Genomic DNA, 19,057 nt, shown 5'->3' on the forward strand with positions numbered 1-19,057 from the left:
GGATGTTCAACTTAAAGGAACAGCAAACTTCCACTACCACAAATTGTGGATTTTAACAAATAAAGTCCATTAAAGGGTTGGTAAAATGTATTTTTCAATGCTTTCAAATCACCTATTGGGATGGGTTAGAAAGATTTGACCAGTTCTTAAACAAGGCCCCTGTAGAGGGAGTGTGGGGGCCAACAGCAGAACACTGGTGGATATATTTTGCCTTCAGAAAAGTATGACGTGAGTGTAGTGCCAAACTAAAGCTAACTGCACAAAACCCACTTTTTGAATGTTTCTAGCTCTGGATATGATTTTCCCTTTAGAGATAGACCTTTAAAACCTCTTTGAGGCCTTTCTGTTTAACCTGAAACAGCTGTGAAGTCACTAGCGCTAAACCCACCAGACTCCATTCAAAAAAGTAATACTTTTAGCGTGTATAGAGCCAACATATTTTCATATGTATATCGGTAAACTATGTGTTTATTTCAACCATAACTTAAATTGTGATGGTTGGAAAAGTGGAAAGACTACCCAACACAGCTTTTCACGTTTTTATTTTGTTTCTGTCAACTTTGAATGAAGTGTATTTTACAATGCTAAAATAACGGTTTATTTACATGGGGTCTGGTGGGTTTCGCGGATGTTTTCATTCCTAGAAAAAGGATCTTAGACCTCCTTAGAAATCATTTCCATAATGGTGTCAGACACTTAGAATATAAATTGAGCCTGTCAGTGGCAAAACGAGCACTTTTGTGAAGGTAAATGCAAGCTGGACAATTGTCCTATTAACTTACATTCATAGCCTGTTTTGCTGCTGCCAACTGCAAAAATCTTGCTTAATACTGGACTAATTTCAACGATTTTTCGTCCCATTAGTCACTTAGACACAAAAACATAAGAAAATAGGATCCGGGTTGAAGAAAAACAGTAGTTACCCTTTACCTACATAACTCAAAGCAGAGGGTTTAAAATTGGCCAGAAACTATTAAGTAGACCTTTATTAACCAAAACTGTCTTTTCAGTTTTACTGTATATAATATGTTCTGCGTGTATTGTTGTCATATGTACCCTAGTAATGTGTTGCATGACAGATGACACAAAGATACATTCAAAATCCCTTTCTGTCTGTTTCATCAGTCTACTGATTGCTGGATCTTTCAGCCCGAGGCTAGATGCTGCTTCAAAGGAGACAGCTCATCACGCTGAGTGACAAGTGTTTGGGGCGTGAACCGGACCAATTGAGTAGGAGGAGAAGGATGAAGGAGGAGAAGGAGGACGATACACTTCCTGCCTCGAGGCATGAAGTTACTAATATTAGCTGAGTGTTATCATGATCATTTAAGAGGGTTTTTTTCCCGCTGAGGGCCCAGAGGAGAAGTTTGTACAGTAGCAGTCATCTCATCCCACAAAAGGTAGGATGGTCAAAGGATTGTAACTCACAATTTGGTGTGTGAGCCCCGCATTAAGGCAGAGGGACTTCGTCCCAAGGGCACCACGGTACAAAAACAGTTCCGTCTTTGTAATGAGGTAAAAAATTACAAAGCTTCTCTGACCCTGTTCAGATGCCGAGGGATTTAGATCTGTATGTGCCTATTTATGACCACGTCACGGATGCAGCTGAGGGGAGGGGTGGCGATCGCAGGGTGCCAATGTGGTTCCATCTCTCTATTAACAAAAGGGAGGACGCTAGGCAGAGCAGCACATTCATCATCTAGCCAGCAGCCGGCCCTGTGGAAAAGACAATACACACTGCTCTGAACTCACATTTGCTTGTAGCGTCACAGATGTGTGTGTGTGTGTTTGTGTGGGTGTGTGTGTCTGTGTGTGTGTGTGTAGCTGATGGTTAGATCCCTATGTAGTTTGGGTAAGTAATGGCGACATCCCACAGATCCTCTCCAGACAGCTGGGAAAACTCTAATGAGCCTGTGAACCTGCCGAGAAGTGTGTGTGTGTGTGTGTGTGTGTGTGTGTGTGTGTGTGTGTGTATTTACCTGAATGTGTGTACACAGTCCTGTGCTTTTAAATCTGTAATTCCTTTCCCAAGACTCAATAAAAATAGAACACTTTTAGAGCGCTGTATCTCTTATGGTTTGAAAATGCAGCTCTGCATATTCCCTGTATATAAATACATAATGAAATCAACTTCATCTGAACCACATTATCAGCTGTCTCCCTTGGTAACAAAGTCCTGCCTGCTTCTCGCCAAGCCATAAAAAAAAAACCAGTTGGTAATAAACAGTATTCAGTACGGCTGTTTTTAATGCAGATTGAATGTGTGTGTGTGTGTGTGTGTGTGTGACTTTAGTTGTGTGTCATTCATGACAGCCGCCCAGCAGGAGGGGGACGCCACACTATATCTTGTGACCTTCGCGGGTGCTAACGTCGTTGCCATGGCAGCAAGGCTTGATGCTTTCTGACGGGTCTGATGTGACCTCGACAGAAATACGACTGCAGGCCTTTCATCTCCCCTTGTCCTTGTCTCATATACAGTATATATACCGTGTCATATTTTCACACACACACACACACCATATCCATATGCCCGCACACATGCTTTTAATGCAGTTGAATTACATTTTAACTGTATGAGCTCATGGCGAGCCTCCCGGCTGCGAGACCCCCTGCTGGCCCGTTACAGCTCAAGACTAAAGTGAGACGAAGCTGTTTGAAGAACAGAGACTTCACGTTCACAAAGAGCGCAAGACGCTACGTCTACGCTCTCTCCTTTCCTCTCTTCACTTGACTTCCCCTTGTGACTCTTTATCTTGGGCTGCTTCACATGCTAAAGGTTCATTAAGGGTCGGATGGAATCACAGGATGGCTAGTGTAGTGAGTCATGAGGATATACTGTATTTCACTATGTAATATATGGTGGTAAAGTGAGATAGCCTAATATATTTGATGATGGTGCAAACATACACACATGCACACACACCCACCACTTCCACTACCCTCCCTGCTCTTAATCTCTGTCTAGGCTGCATGGGGACCCTGAGTGCACGTCCCTGACGTTGACAAAGCGCTATGGGTGTTTCTGCCAGTCGTCCTCCTCTCACCTCCCCCCTCAGCTACCTGCTCACCACTTCATCAAAACCACGGGCACCAAAATGGCGAGGGATCCATCAACTTCCCACGCTGAGAGATGATGTCATCGACGAGGGACGTCTCCTGGGGGATTGTTGCTGATGGCTGACATGGATCAGAACCACAGACAAGGTAAGTAGCCTGCAGTACTGCAGTGCAAAACAACAATAACGCTGCACCAATTACAACCAGATGTGAAAATATCTGTGCTTTTCTAACCTTTATTCACACTGATACAAGAAAAAATGTGCTCTCAGTGGATGTGAAAGCTGCTATTTATGACTGTTTATCCTTGACCCACCCGTCCCTGTTAACTGGTGTTGTAATGTTACTGAATAGCACAAACATGTACATTCTCTATATGTTGGATTGTGAAGACAATGAGAGTTACAAGCTATCACTTGTTTCTATTTTGTACTGTGGACACTTATATACATATGTTTTTTGAGAGTTAGTTTTCACGTCCCAAAATAAAAACCTTTAAAAAACATTTGTCTTTTCTCTTCAAAAAATAAATTTTATTATAACATTTTTCCAAGAATCCCACCAGGACAAAACACATACAAATGGTACAGCACAAATATTAAAAGAAAAACCCTCTAAATCTACAACTACACATATCAAAAGTGAAAGCACAGACATAAAGGGAAATGTACTCCAAATACAGAAATATTACATTTACAAAAACAGAGACAAATAAAACTGTCCAGCAACAGTTGGCACATACTGTTAGGCAACTGCATAAATCCCTCAAAGTAGTGGAAACATGATACAAATCAGAGACAATGCAAATAAAAAAGACACACCAGAGCCAAGAACTGTGTATAGACAATGAAAAAGTGGATTTGAAATTGTTGTTAAAGGATAACAAACATCTGCAGAACTGTGGGTTATTAGTAGTGACTGTCAAGTTACTTGAAAAAATGTAGCCTTGTCAATTACACAATACATATTACTGCAGAGTAAATAAATAAAAAAACGAAAGGGTGCTTTAATAAGAAGCCAGCCTATAGTTAAAATGATCTATTTACTGACCAGCTAACGTTAGCTTAGCTGTGGTGAGTGACTGGTCACCCTGCAGTTCTACAGACGTCTTGCCCTCGCAGTGAAGCAGCAGGTAATGAGGGCTTGCCAGGGCAATATGGTCCAGCTAAAAAGAAAAAAGGAGAAAAATATATCTTGCAACAAGCTAACACGCCCCAAAGGGGACTCCGCCATATTCATAAAGAAGAAATTGTTATCAACTCTCTCATTCAACTTCTGGTAAGACAACAAACATGCTATAGCTAATCCCCCCAAATGGCAAAGTAACAGACATTTCCTGGTAGCTAACTGTAACGTTAATGAATTTTAAACTTGCACTACTCAGTACTGAAAGCGTTACAGTAACATAGCAAATATTACTAATTAATCTCACCTAATTAATTCTGTTTAAACTTGACTATAGCTAGCTAACGTTAGACCGCTACTGTTTAAATGCATTATTAATATCAGTGCGAATGGATGCTAGTTAGCTAAGGTCAGTGAGTTAGCAACATAACTTAGCCACTACGATTTCTCTTCACTACATTGTTAGCTATTGCTACTCTCACTGTCCACAGTATAACATTCTTGACTTTGTGCTCTTCAAGATACCTTTTTCACAGCAGACATTTTGACTTGTCATAGCAGAAAAATATGAAAAAAAACACAGTTTTATTACTCATAATAGCCTACTAGCAATGGGTGAAACACTAGTGTGTGCTAGGCTCTGTAACAAACGATTTAGTTCAGCTATATGGACGGCATTAACGTTTTTGATAATAACTGATTCCAGCACTTGTGAAAAGGGTCTATACCAGCAGTTCACATACATATTATTATTTAAATGTGTTAATCGCAAGCTGCTTTTCTAGTATATCCTCTTTGTTGTATGTGTTGTATGATTTTTTTGTTGATTTTGTTGTGCTTTTTTGAGTTTTTTTTGCTGAATGTTTCTTTCTGTGTTTAAATATTTTCATTGTTTCCCAATTCCAACTGTGTTTCTTTTATAGGTATGTTTTCATTCACGTGTTTTGGTGTATGCAGCAATTCTTGAAGTTGGCCTACATTTTAATACTTTTAATATTTTGGTCTTGTTTGGGTTTTTTCCATCACAGAAAACGTCCAATATGTACACACGTTTCAAGGTTACAGTCAGGGGCTCTTATTTAGCTTACTATGCTGACTGTACATATCAGCTCAACATGCTTTTTTCTTCTTTTTCATCTACCCTCAGAGAGACTAGGGCCTTGACCAACACTCAACACTACCCTCAGCTGCTACAGCCTATTTCAGTGAGTATTTCACCATTTTTGTGTGTGTGACGGGGTTCCAAACCAGCCCGTGAAACAAGGGTTACAAACAGTGGTCCTACACAGGACTTTGACAATTATGATTCATACTGACTGCGAAGTCTGTGTTATTGTGTAATCTCTCACTATAGCTGCTGTAAATCCTATTTGAGGTAATGTACAACACTTTAAGGCTCCCTAAGTACTCTTGCCTGACACTCATCCTGAATTTGCATTTTGCTCTTTTTTTCATTATTCCGGCTGTGTCTGGTTTCCTTTTGGAGGTAATGCAGTGAACGATGATTGGACCTTGTTTTACCAACTAATACATTTGAACTCATTAGGGCACAATTACAGTGATGAGTATAGATCCGCCTTCCTCTGTGCTTTTGTCACATATTTGTGTTGCTGTGTTACCTGAATTGCCTGTACATGTCTATATCATTTTACTCTCCCCTCTTTACAAGAAGAATTTGGATTCCCTCACTCAATTCTACAGCCCCTTAATTGATATAATTAGAGGATTAGAGTGTAAAGCTGCTACTATGTCACTCCTGGGCTGCAACCAGCGAGGTGACAGTGCTGAGGCGGGATCCAAACACCGCCTCTCGGTTTGACACCAACATCCAGGAGGACAACAAAGATAAGGATGGCTAGAGGGAAAGCCCTCGTTCTGACAAGTGCAAATTAACCTGCTGTGCCCGACAGAGAACTGCCGCTATCTCCTCCCATTGCCCCATCCATACTCCTTCCTCCCTCGGTTCTTCCTCTCCCCTGGGCTTCTCTCTGAAATTTTTACTTTTTTTCTCCTGTTTGTTTTGAATCATTACAACTTAAGAGCTGGCGTCTTGTCATCAACTGCAGGCATGGATTTTGTTGTCCCTGCTTATAATATAATCATCTAAAACCTCTTCTTTAGTCCCATTTACCAAATTATCCCTCTTATTCTTTCCTTGTTTGAAGATCAATATAATTTACCTACAAGATGACACTCTTTCCCAGACTCTTCGCTTTCTTTCTTTCTGTCTATCTATTTTTTTTCCCCATCCCTCTCTCATTATTGGCGTAGCAGCACGGTAGCCTCAGGCGTCTCACCTGGTGTGGGTCGTTTCTAATCATATCCCGGAGCTAAGTAGTCTAAAACGGCATCTTTATCAGGCCTTTGTTGTCCATTATACCTCTGCAGCACCCCAGGTGTGGATTAAATTCTTATGTATCTGAAGTCATCTGCTGCTGCCAAAATGTGTGTGTGTGTGTGTGTGTGTGTGTGTGTGTGTGTGTGTGTGTGTGTGTGTGTGTGTGTGTGTGTGTGAGAGAGAGAGAGTGATGGTCCTCTTCACCTTGAGGGAGCCCTGGCGAGAGAGGTTATAAAGAGCAGCAGGTTAGTAGGGGGAACCTATGGCCTGTGATGTATATAGGGGTTGCCTGTGTGTGTGTGTGTGTGTGTGTGTGCGTGCGTGCATGCATGTGTATGCCTGTGTATGTTTGTTTGCCCATGTGCTCAGGGAAGACCCTCGGTCTCGTGTCTAATTAGGAGCAGGAGATTGGTAAATAGGAACGCATGTTGGTCTGTACGTTAACATGTTACATGACCTTCCTCGGCTTCCTGTCTAAGCCACAGAAGGCCTTTACTTTACCATCACCTCCACCCCCCACCGTGCTGAAGCTACAGGTAGACTTAATCTCTCAATATGACCTCTACTGTCAACACAGAGTCAACCTGAGTTGCGTGTTGTACATTTGTCTCTCCCACCCTCCGCCGCGTCCGCCCTCCCTTTGTTGTCATTTTCTATAGCTAAATCGCTCTCTCAGCTCCTGCTAATCACAAAGTTACACATCAGCGATATGTGTGTGCGGCATACAGACACACTAGGCCGTTTACACAGCTACATGTATTGTTGCGTACAGACTTATGTATGCTGATCACACACACAGTAATTAGAGATTGATGAAAATCCACAGGTGAAGACTGGGAGACTGGTCTGTGTAACTAAACAAAGTGTGTGTGTGTGTGTGTGTGTGTGTGTGTGTGTGTGTGAGAAACAGGGATGTTGAGCCTGGCGAAGCCGACGACACCGCTTACAGTCGGCCGCTTGTGGCCAGATCAATCAAGTCAATCCAAATGCAGTTTAAGGCTTGCTTCCATTGTTGTTGCAGTTTAGGTTCACAGATGATAGAGATCAGTGCAGGAACAACATTAAGATGCATTTTTCATTTGCATAGTATTAATATAACCTTGGATCTCAGGTGGGATTGGTTGCCATGCAGTGATTTGTCACTGCGTGCGGGTCACAGTTCACGGACAGTACAGTATTTGAACTTTACCCTCTTTGTTGCCTGTCCATCTCGTGCTTTTAGTAATCCCATCATCTTTGCTGTTAATTTAGATTATTATCAAGTGTAAATCAATGTGATACTCCTTACCAAGAGCCAGCTAATCCAGTTTGATAAGAAAGCTTGTTCAGAAGTGTCTGATGGTTTTAGTGCTCTATTGGTTTATTTGGCCTACTTGTGTGGTATCAGAGTTACCATTGAACATACTGCACGATATAGGAATACTATAGCGTAATAAAGCATGTGCATATTAAAGTCTTTCACTGTCACAGTTAGCTGATAAGAAAATGTGAGTACTTGATTAAGATTTTTACTGACAGACGTCAATCAAATTTGGACCTCCACAATGTGGAACCAAAGAGACAGTTCAGTACTACTAACTGTCATGACAGACAGAGCTTTATTCTGCCTAGTTTCATAATGCTAACTACTGGTCGAAATATCAGCATTATCATGTTGTACAATAAAGTTATTGTTGCTGTCACAACAATGAACTAAACTACACATTTTACCCAACTGATTCATCTTCGCAAATTCATGTTTCTGTTCACGCAGCGATAACAGCATGCGGCTTCTCAGGCATCCATTCCATCATATAGAAAGTATCCAAAAGCAATATCAACCACCGAACAGAATCCAGTGAGAAGAATACCTACAGACATGTTTGACCAATATTTTTCAGTTAAATTTTATGGACATTTTAGCAACTTTTTGAGTGAACTCGGAGTGATTAATCAGCATCATTTAGGATATGATGTCTGGAGGTCGGCAAGTACGCTGAGCAACCAAACGCACTGATCATTAAACAGGATTTTTGGGGTGGCCTCTAGCTCACCCAGTAAGACTGTGCCCCCCATGTAGGCTGAGTCCTTCAGCGGCCAAGGGTTTGAGTCCGACATACGGCCTTTTTGCTGCGTGTCATACCCCATCTCTCTCCCCCTTTCATGTCTATCCACTGTCACTTTATTCACATCACATTCACAATATTACAATAAGGGCAACCGGCACGATTGGGTCACTTACATTTTAGCATACTCATACTTAAACAGTTGCACATTTTGTTTTTTTCCCCATCTTGTATATATTTAAATACTTGTTCTTATATTTTATTCTTATATTTTGTTATTATTATTATTATTATTATTATTATTTCATGTATATTGTATGTATGTATATTTTGTGTGCTGCTGTAACACTGTAATTTCCCATATTTTTGGATCAATAAATATCTATCTATCTATTTAATAAAGTGAAAAAGCCACAAAAAATAATCTTAAAAAAAAAATACATGGCTTTTTTTCCATTTAAAGATTCTTTTTGGGGGAATTTTTTTTACCCTGTATTAGTGTCAGTGGATAGACAGGAAAGGTGGGAGAGAGATGGGGGATAACATGCAGAAAAGGAATCAACCTACATGGGGCGCACATTCTTACTGGGTGAGCTAGAAGTCGCCCCATCGACGTGGCTTTTCATCTCTAAATGCTTAAAATGTGAATTTGGCTGCTGAATGTTTTAAACAAAATTCCTGTGGGTTGATGAGTGTGTCCTGTAGTAGTGACTTGCAAAAAAATGACTGTCCTTCCTCTGATTCGAACCTGATTTCATTACCGTATTTTTTGCACTACAGGGCGCACTAGATTACAAGGCGCACTGTTAATGAATGGTCTTTTTTTTTATCTTTTTCGAAAAACAGTCAGATAAGTCAGTCAGTCAAACTTTGTTAAACGTGTTCACAATACGGTAACTCTCAACATTATCAAACGTTAATGAGCGGATTCACAATAAATACCAACCTTGTTCAGTTGTAACACGTAAAATACAACACAATACTGATATTCATGTCCCGTGCTAACGCTGTTGCCTTCAGTCGAATAGAGACTGTAGAGACGCTTCTACCTGCTGCTCTCTGTTCAATAACCCACTGTTCAATTTTGTCCTCTAACTGTGGCCATCCCGCTTTGTTCCCGCGGAAACTCTGTGTGGTCTTCTTTACTTGGCGCAGGTCATCTTCTCGCTTCCTCCACTTCCGTACCATTGATTCATTAATGTTGAATTCTCTCGCAGCTGCTCTATTCCCATGTTCAACTGCGTGACTGATAGCCCTGAGTTTGAAGTCCGCGTCGTAAGCGTTTCTTTTGACAGGTGCCATTTTGGGGTCCTTATGCACACACTGTAATATTATGGTGAAGCACAGCATGTATTACTCCGCGACGCTCCTGTCTACGGTAGCCGTAAGGCTGCAAGCGGTGCGGCTTTTGTAGTTTACCAAAGTCGTACTAAAACATTTTGACTTAGCGCCGTGAGCGCCTTGTATAACACAAAATCGCTTAGAGGTCAGTGAGCAAAACCAGAATGAATCCATATATACGGCGCTTCGGTTATAAAGCGCACTGTCGTTTTTTGAGAAAATTAAAGGCTTTTGAGTGCGCCCTATATTGCAAAAAATACGGTAAGTACACGTTTTAATACATCTACACAGTATTCCAGGAGGCTCATCTCCTCATTTTATGTTGTCTTTAAACTGTAGATTGGAGATAAAATAAGTGTCCTTACTATCACTAAACAATCAGATTGCCTCGCCTTCTCAGACTAGAGGGGGAATGAGTTCTTGCCTCAAAATATGTCAGAGCCACTGACTGTTTGTTCAAGATTTTTGGAATGAAAATGGATTTCTCAATAAACATCTTTGGATTTATATGGATTTCTGTGGATCTAATGTCTACATATTGCAGTCTCTCCACTTCTTTTTGCTGCTGAATATCCCAGTGCCTGTCCACAATGATAAAACGACTGCTACCATCAGGTTTATTTCTTACTGGGCAACACAGTGTACACTTTTTTGAAAAACACATTGATGAGAAGCACATGAAGACATAATTAGTAATAATACTTTTAAATGCTCTGATTGTTTGAGAGCGCTGTTGGCTCCAACATGTAACTAAACAAATGTTGATTTGAGGCCACTGGCAACTTGGCAAAAACAGGTTGGGTGTTTATCCGGTCCTCTTTTTTGCCTTAATGCTGTTTTCAGTCCAGTTCAAGGAACAAACTTTTTCTTCTCTCTTCTGAAAGCAACCAAATGCCTCTGTACGTGAGATGCACACGTCGTAAACTTAAAACCGTGCTAAATGAGGGGGTTGTACTCTTCTTGACACAGCCATTTTGGGCATTTCCAGAATTTGTCAGCAAGAATTCTGCTCCTCCTAGACACCTCATTCTGCCTCCTGCCTCCCGCTTTAACGCTCACTTTATCCTTCGGATTTGGGCCACAAAAAATGTATTTGTTCTGGATTTAATCTAAGAATTCTGAAAATGAAGTCAGAATTCTTATTTTAAAATCAGAACTGTGACCTAGTTTACTTATGTTCTAAAAAAAAAATAGTCAGAAAAAAAAATGTGGACTTACATTTTAAAGTCAGAATTCTGAGAAAATTCTAACGTACTAAGGCCAAAAAAAGACATTATTAATGAATTTATGATATTTTTTTAAATAATGAATTACATCTATTTGTGGTCATCTCAGAATTCAGACTTTAAACTCAGAACTCAAATAAAATGCTCACGTGGCCCTACTCCTCTTCTGTATTTTTCCCTCTGTCTCAACTCTCTTTCTTCTTCCTTACTCTCCTATTCTGTGTTTACGCGCTTTCTTCATTCCAGTTTCTCTCTGTCCCCCTTCGGTCTCCTCGTATTGACCCTCAGATACCACAGCCTACTGATCTGAGTCAACCATTACCGTCCAATCGTCTGCTTATTTGCCCTTCATCTACAATTGACTGACAGATGTGAACCTTAGCTAGAGTTACATATGTATGTTTGGGAGTTTACGTGTGTGGGCTTGTCACTTTGTGCATTTATCCATACATTAGCAACCAGGGGTAACCCAGGACCCACGTGTGGAAGCTGCCATGGCTAGTTAACATGATATTACATCGTTGTAGTGCGCTCTGCTTGGGCGTCTTAGCGGAGACATGTTACAGGTGGTCACTATGTCAGGGTGGCATCATCCGATTCCCCGTATTGCCTCGTTTGATCGGGTGTTCTTGTTTCTTAGGGACTTTACACCTTAAATTCTCATCCTTTTTACTCTTCCTTTTCCTCTGTCTCTGTCTCTGTCCCGTGTCCAGTGCAAGTCATCCCAACAGAACGAGGGCAAAGGTTTAAGGTGACGGAGCGCCCCGGAGGTCGGAACATATTGTGTCAGCAATGACAAATTGTCATGTCTGACGACGAAAATAAGGTCAAACAAAAGCACGGGGGAGGTAGCGAGGGAGAGAGAAAGGACAAAAAACAGCAGGAGTATAAGAATTAAAAGAGACAGGAAGTGAGCGAGTGAGTTAAAGAGAGAAAGAGAGTGAGTGACAGTCAAAGAAAGCAAACTAGAGAGAGCAGTAGACTGAAACAGGCAGATAGACATTATCAGGATGCATGCAGGGACTTTTCTTCTGCCCGGACAGAGGCTGGCACTGTTAGTGAGTCCATCCTGCTCGGAGAATGAAAGCATCTGTATCAGCCCACGGGCATCTGGTTGACATTGCAAAAAGCTGCATGACCACCAGGGACCTGTCTTTACAGTGCTGGCCTCCTTTCCTGCTTGTTTTCAATAGTAAGAACATGTTTTTGCGCACTCCCAGCAGTATGGGAGAGAAACATTTTCAGTGTTCATTATGCCAGGTGCTGGAACCTGAAAACATTTCAGTTCTCCAAAAAATTGTAATACCATTTTTATTTCAGGAGGGGGGCATTTTTATGGCTTTATTTTGAGAGGACAGATGAAGACATAACAGGGGAGAGAGAGGGTGAACAACATGCAGCAAAGGGCCGCAGGTCGGGTAAGACCCGCGGCCGCTGCATTGAGGAGTAAACCTTTACATATGTGCGCCCGCTCTACCAACTGAGCAACTGAGCACTGACCACACAGCTTTTAAAACATGTTTACAGCGTTCTACACCAGCACGGTCATCTGCCGAATACATCCCTCGCCAAAACAAAGGCCTACAAGGCTAGCAATATGTGGAATCCAGAAGCCTCAGATGAAATGCTGGCCAGTTTAACAGCAGAAAAAAAGGATGCATGAGAAGTTGATGGATGGAGAGAATAAATGGTTTGTCTAGGGCACCTAAATCTAGTCGTGGGAGTTTATCTGCTAATTCTGCATGCTATATGTTCTTGCTTTGAACTCTAAATTAACTGCAACATGCATCTGTCGGAAACAAGAATCTGTAGTGTCCATAGCATGGCCCGGATGTTTCCTTAATCAATGGTATTGCTATATATAACAATGACACAATTTCCTTTAGCAACCTTATTGATTGCTACTGGAAATTGGGTTCATCTTCAACATTATCTTTTGTTCCTCGAGGTAATTGTTATCCAATCAGTGTGATTTACACGTTCCTTTTCCACAGACTGTAATTCATTAGCAATTTCTTAGCAGTCCCAATTACTATATTCTTTTCACTCGTGAAGCATTTCTTTCCAAGCCTGGATCTTGGCTTTACAAGTTAGGAAATCTGTGCATGCAGAGAGTGCTAAAACCTAAGTGTGGTGATGAAGGCCATTGGAAAAGGGATAAGTGATTCAGCAGGCGGATCAATAGAGAAAGATCCATGCCTCCAAGCCCGTTCAATCAGACCCCCTGGGGGGTGAGAGAAACATTAGGAGACGGAAAGATGGACAGAGAGCATTTTTGCGTGTGTGAGTGAGAGAGAGAGAGAGAGAGAGAGAGAAAGAGAGCGTGTGCTTTCATTCAAGACCTGATTAGACCAGCAGAGAGAGAGAGAAAGAGGAAAAAATGTGGATCTTTTGTCTTGGTGCTTTGGCATTTCATTCTCAACTGCCATGCCAATAAACCACATTGTGCTGAAGTGAATTATAATAAATTGAACTGAACTGAAAAGAATTGGGAAATAGAGACTAAGTGCATTGGGATTGGGCCTTTTCTCTTTCATGATTTTATTTTCATTTTCAGAGCTTTTTCAGAGCTATTTTGAGACATAAAACACAAATGGGATTTTTGACTCAACGGAGCAATGACACCGTCGCCTTGACACAATGCTGAACTTCAACGCCGGCGTGCACTCATTGAGGGTTCATTGACGCCTGATCTTAATGCCCAAATTACTCCATATCCTCCACAAGATGATTCACTTTCCACAGCAGCTCATACTCTAATCATCTGATGTGTGATTGATTCAAATGGAAGCCTCATCACACCACTGCATTGATGTTAACATCTCTGGCTGCTGGTGTGGATTTCAGCACTCACCTCTGCTGAGATGTGTAAGTCAACCCCACAGCACCCCCTCGTCCTTGTATGACCGTCACACTAATGCCCCCCAAGACAGTTCAGTTTAGCCCTGACAGGCAAGCGCGCGCCGCAGCCCGCCTCCCATCCAGCCAGCACTCATTTGCAGATGTTTCCTTTGCTTGAATAATGTATCAATTTCTACAGAAACGGCGATGTTTGCATTTCTCCCTCCCTCGCTCTCTTCCTTTCCTCTCTTCCTCTCTTCCTCTCTCTCTGGATGGTTCTCCCTTTTCAGTCTGAAAATAGAGTGCAGAAGAAGGCTGTTGCTATGGTGATACATCCACTGGCGTTGCCCGGGACATTTTTAGCCACGCGATGCGCAGGGGGGATTTAGCTCGCCTGTAACTTTCTGTAATTTCCATTCTAATTATATCGCTCCTGCCTGCGCTGTGTGCCACCGCATGGGGTAAAACAGCCGAGCGGGGCTGGGTGAGGATCTGAGTCGCTGCTCCTCTCCGCTGCCCTCACACCGCATAACATTTCACAGACAGAGGACAGACAGGGACAGGGAGAGGGAATTTGTGTGTGCATGCTCACTGCGCCGGTACGTGAATGAGAAACAGAGACCGAGAGAGAACTGCCAGGGCAAAAAGAGAAATGCTGCTGCTGAACTGTACATGACAGAAATGGGGGTTTTACAATGTGATATAAGACAGGACTGTATTACCACTCAGTGGACAAATCAAATGAGGGACAAGCTGAGATTAGGTGGAAGCTCTGTCGATGCTCGCTCGTCTTAACACTAAAGACCAGTAGGGGGTCTCGGCTATCACTAATCGCCAGGCTTATCAACTGTGCACATAATATTACACGTTTCTAAAACAGCACATGATGCTGATTCTTCATATTCTACATACACTAAACCAGTGTTTTATTCATCTGATAACAAGAGATAATTCAAAAACATTCCTAAAAGGGGACGCTTTTGAAAATGTGGAGTTCAAATAAATTCAGCTTTGTTTTTGTTTACTTGCATATAGCAAAATGTAGTCTTGTTGTTCCGAGATAAATTGCTAAAAGTAGAGAAGAAATGAAAATAGAGCAAAGAAACTGTGAAAGTAATAATGTGCAAAAATTGTTTTAAAAGGCTATTAATATTAGTTATCATCACCTTTCAGTCTGTGATCACGTTTTGTTAGTGTTTTTGCATCAGTGACATTTTTTTAACTGCATTATTTAAGTGAAACCAGTAATTCAATAATGCTAGAACATTTATTTTGAAGCCTAGATAATAAACAAGTATATTCATGACCATTACAACCTTCCTAAAAATGGAAACATTGGGCATTGAGCCCATCGGATTAATAACTATTTTATACATGTGTGACAGTGACTGACATCAGATCAAGATGAAGGCAATGATAAAAGATCTGTATTGTGTGACCAGAAGCTCAGTACGTGATGATTGAGTCAGAGGCAACAGAACCCAGCTTTAAAGTGTCACTGTGCTTCCAAATAACTGCTTGTCAGATTATCAAAGAGCATAGAAAACCCCCTCCCCGCACATGTTTTCCAACACCATGAATGCGTTCGACTGTCTGAAAGTGTGAGCTGTTATCCCGGGCAGTTCTTCCATCTTGCCGTCAAGCGGGGGCATTTGGAACAGCTATAAACACTTTTGCCTTTAGACCCGTTTGGACTATGCATCGGAAAACCCAGTGTTTTTCAAGCATATCTCTAAACCCTGCTAAGACCAAGCAGAGTAGTCAACACCATCTCACATGTTTGTTACATGTTAACACTTAAGCAGCATCTTCAAATTTCACTTGTACATCATTTACTGAATGTACTGGTCTCTCTTATTTGTTTCCTCAGACTTTGTAGTCTGGAAATCCAGACCCAAATCTGAAAGATTAAGGGTCTCTCCTCAAGTAATGAAAGTCGCCCATCTCGAGGGGCGGCACCAAGCGTGCTTTTGAAAATCTCATTGGATGACACTACGACCAATCACTACAACACACGGGGTGACGCATCCAGAGCCCCATACGCTTAGCTACCAGCGGAGCTAACTGGTAGATTAAACTGTCATCTGGCCCGCCTTCATCAGATACACCAATGGGATTGGTGCAGCTCGGCTACAAGGGCATAGTTAACGAGCAGCATTACTCGATGCCAGAGTAACTGAGAAAATTCAAATTGTGCTCTTGCGAGGATTCTGGATTTCTGACTTAGTCCCAAAAGATAGAAACAAAGAGCTGCTGTGTGGCTGACAGCAGCACCAAACTACCGTGATAAAAATAAATAGTTTTGTGCCAAGATGAAAATACTGTGCCCACCATTTGGTTATAAGAAGAGACACAGGCTCTTACACAACAATTTATCACACCAAGTGAAAACAATTAAAGCATAGAACAAAAGTTTAGAGGACACTAAAACTGGTTAAGAAACTGTAAGATTGCAGATTTGTCCACAGCTGTGGACACCATGTTTGTCCTGGTGTCATCACCCCACTTACCACCACCATGACGTATGGCGGGGGATGTATTTACAAAAGTGAGGGATTATTTAAAAAGTGTTGCCTTTAAATAATTCATGGACGTCAAAGGCCTTCCTCATTGAACCTCATGAATAAACCAGCGCCTCGGTCAAGCTCGGTGTTCCACAGCACAAGTTCACAACGGACCTACCTGGGGAAAATATTTTACGTTATTAAAATAAAAGAGAAGTAGACAGAGGGAGGCATAATACATAGGACATAGAAACACTTAGACGCAGTTGTTGAAGCAGTTTTAAAAGTCCAGAAAAGTTCAATGAAGCATGTTTAAATGATGAAAATCTATGCTGCTGCATGAATATAAATGTGATTTCATAGTCTATATAGATAGAGAAAGTCAGAGATAGAAAGCGTCAATGACGAGGAGCATATGCAGTGTTTTCCCTTGCTTTGTGGAAGATTTAGGTGGGAAAAAGCAATTTCCCCATACATTTTACGTCTCTGTGGGTTTTTGCAACTCTTCGTAGTCATGTTGTGTCCCTTTGTGGTAGTTTTGCGTCTCTTTTTTTGTCATCATTTTGGACCGTGGTGTTATTATCATACCACATCTGTGCCTAAAACATTGGAAACGCTAGAACACTCAAAAAGCTTAAAGGAGAATTCCTGTTGATTCAACACGTAGCTGTGTTGTTTGGAAATATGGAGTGCTGTTGGTAGACAGATAAATGAAAACAACTGGTGCTTCCTACACACAGTGTAACACAGTGTACTGTGGTATCCTCCAGCTAGAGTTAACACCCAACAGGCTGAAATAGGGCAAGTTTTAAAACATGTTTTTAGCCTCTTAACATGTTCAAAATGTCATTACCAGTGCCTACCCATGTGCAGTGATTCCTTCCAAGTGAATACAGTAAATTTGACTCCAGTCGATGAGACAGAAATGCATAAAAATTGTCTTAATCCATTCCTTAGTTTATTTCCTGTTTTCCAGTAAAGTCCTCTCTAGTCGATTGTCGAACTCATACAATCCAATATTCCACAATGAATTTTTTTCTCCAAAAAACGATTTGCTGTTGTTCTGTCCTTAGTAAAGACTATGTAGAAACAGGCTACAACCTGACACCACAGTGGAGCCGGGAGAGCTGAGCTGCCGCTGCAGCAGGTCAATAGGTCAAGATCCCACTGTTGCTTAGTTACCTCTGCTCAATAGCGCTTGAAATCTTGCTGTCCAAGCTCTACTGTGGTGTCAGGATACAGCCTCTTTCTACATAGTCACTAGGAAGGACATAACAACGGTGGTTTTGTGGAATATTGGATTGCACAAGTTTGACAATCAACTAGTGTGGACTTCACCGTAAAACAGGAAATAAACAAAGGAATCGATTAACACAAATTTTATGCATTTCTGTCACATCAACTGCAGTCAGATTCACTGTGTTCCCTCAGAAGGAATCACTGCACATGGGTAGGCACTGGTAATGACATTTTGAACATGTTAAGAGGCTAAAAACATGTTTTAAAACTTGCCCTGTTTAAGCCTGTTGAGTGTTAACTCTAGCAGGGGGATAACTCTGTGTAGGCTCCACCGATTGGTTTCATTTGTCTCACTGCTGACAGCACTCCAAATTTCCAAACCACAGAGCTACGTGTTGAAATTGACAGGAATTCTCCTTTAAAGACAAAACTTCTTTAAAAAAGTCGGTATTCAATCATTTTAAGTTTTAGTTACATTTATTCGACTGAGGTGACAGACAAAAAGGCTCAGGTGCTGCACCTAAACCTGATAATGGCAGGGAAAACCCTGCCAATGTAAGGGAATGAAAGGGCCTGACTGATGTAGCCGTTCCCTTGTTGACCACAGCGTCTTCTATTTCCTAGCGTCATTTAACGCTCCATTAGGGCTGCTAATGTTCATTAAAGATGACTGCCCTTCAGCAGATGTGGCATTACAAACTAATTACAACTTTCAGCAGCCAACGCCCCCAACCCTCATTCACTGTCATGGTACCTCAAAAGAGAAAAAAACGCACAAAGTGGCCCAGGGTATCAACTAGGATTATGTCGCATGGGTAGACACATTGTTTCGAAGTTTACAAAGAGTCGGAACACCTGCACCCTAGGGAAAACTGAAATGGGCTTTTGTTCAACAAATTCTCAGTGCGGGAAACACTTGAGTTAAGCAGCCATCTTCGGTCCGGCTGCATCTTTAATTTCAACATATCATCCTGCAGGTAAAAGGCTTTAAAGGTTTTAAATTATTCATTATCACTTGCATTAAAGCTATAGGTTTGCAGGAAAGCTTTCCTGTCCTTTCCATAGCCATGCAGTCTCAATCATCCATTATCTAATTCCCTGCATTATCTTAATCCCTTCCCTGGATACTTATTTACCCACTTGGGAGAAAAAACAATTAGTGGAAACTAAACTACTTGTGTTATTCCTCCTTTTACTCTGCCTTAACCCCTGGTCCGCCAGGGCACCCCTGTTGTAATTTGTGTGTCCTCGTATTCATTTTACTTGCAAGGGAAATGTATTACCAGCTGGAACACAACAATCATAATTACCTATATATACGAATATATATATATATATATA

At 41.4% G+C, this 19,057-nt stretch overlaps 1 protein-coding gene across 1 annotated transcript in view; it reads left to right on the forward strand.

The window, feature by feature from the left end:
- Positions 1–4,126: 4,126 nt before the first annotated feature.
- ches1 (checkpoint suppressor 1) overlaps positions 4,127–19,057 on the forward strand; it is a 108,214-nt gene continuing 93,283 nt past the window's right edge. The window contains exons 1-2 of the mRNA XM_032542851.1: positions 4,127–4,335; positions 5,330–5,387. The gene's annotated coding sequence lies outside the window, so the exon portion shown is untranslated. The remainder of the gene's footprint in view (positions 4,336–5,329; positions 5,388–19,057) is intronic.

The sequence above is a fragment of the Etheostoma spectabile genome, chromosome 18 (genome assembly GCF_008692095.1).
Source record: "Etheostoma spectabile isolate EspeVRDwgs_2016 chromosome 18, UIUC_Espe_1.0, whole genome shotgun sequence".
NCBI lineage: Eukaryota > Metazoa > Chordata > Actinopteri > Perciformes > Percidae > Etheostoma > Etheostoma spectabile.